Below are 332 nucleotides of genomic sequence, written 5' to 3'. Positions count from 1 at the left end.
CCTTTCAGAAGCAGTTTACCAGGCCTGTCTTCTGAGGAACCTCTTGGTGCGTTCAGACCCCCAACCTTTTGGCTATTAATTAAGCATTTAACCCTTTGTCCTTTCTCTGTTCTCCCTGCTCTATTCTGACTCTTGTTGAGCAAAGAGCAGGAAGAGATGAGTCAAGAAGCCTATAGTAAATGTCTGGAAGAGTTCCTCTAAGGGGAAGTGGAATGTCAATAGGCTTCTAAGGGAAATAACTAGGGTAAAAAGAGAATAACGCCTGAGCAGGGACTTGAACCCTGGACCCTCAGATTAAAAGTCTGATGCTCTACCAACTGAGCTACCCAGGC

At 45.5% G+C, this 332-nt stretch overlaps 1 non-coding gene across 1 annotated transcript; it reads right to left on the bottom strand.

The window, feature by feature from the left end:
* Positions 1-259: 259 nt before the first annotated feature.
* TRNAK-UUU (transfer RNA lysine (anticodon UUU)) lies at positions 260-332 on the bottom strand. Its single transcript has one exon. It is a non-coding gene; the product is annotated as a tRNA-Lys (tRNA).

This window comes from Loxodonta africana, chromosome 1 (assembly GCF_030014295.1).
Source record: "Loxodonta africana isolate mLoxAfr1 chromosome 1, mLoxAfr1.hap2, whole genome shotgun sequence".
Taxonomy (NCBI): domain Eukaryota; kingdom Metazoa; phylum Chordata; class Mammalia; order Proboscidea; family Elephantidae; genus Loxodonta; species Loxodonta africana.
This window is presented reverse-complemented; position numbering and strand designations above follow the sequence as displayed.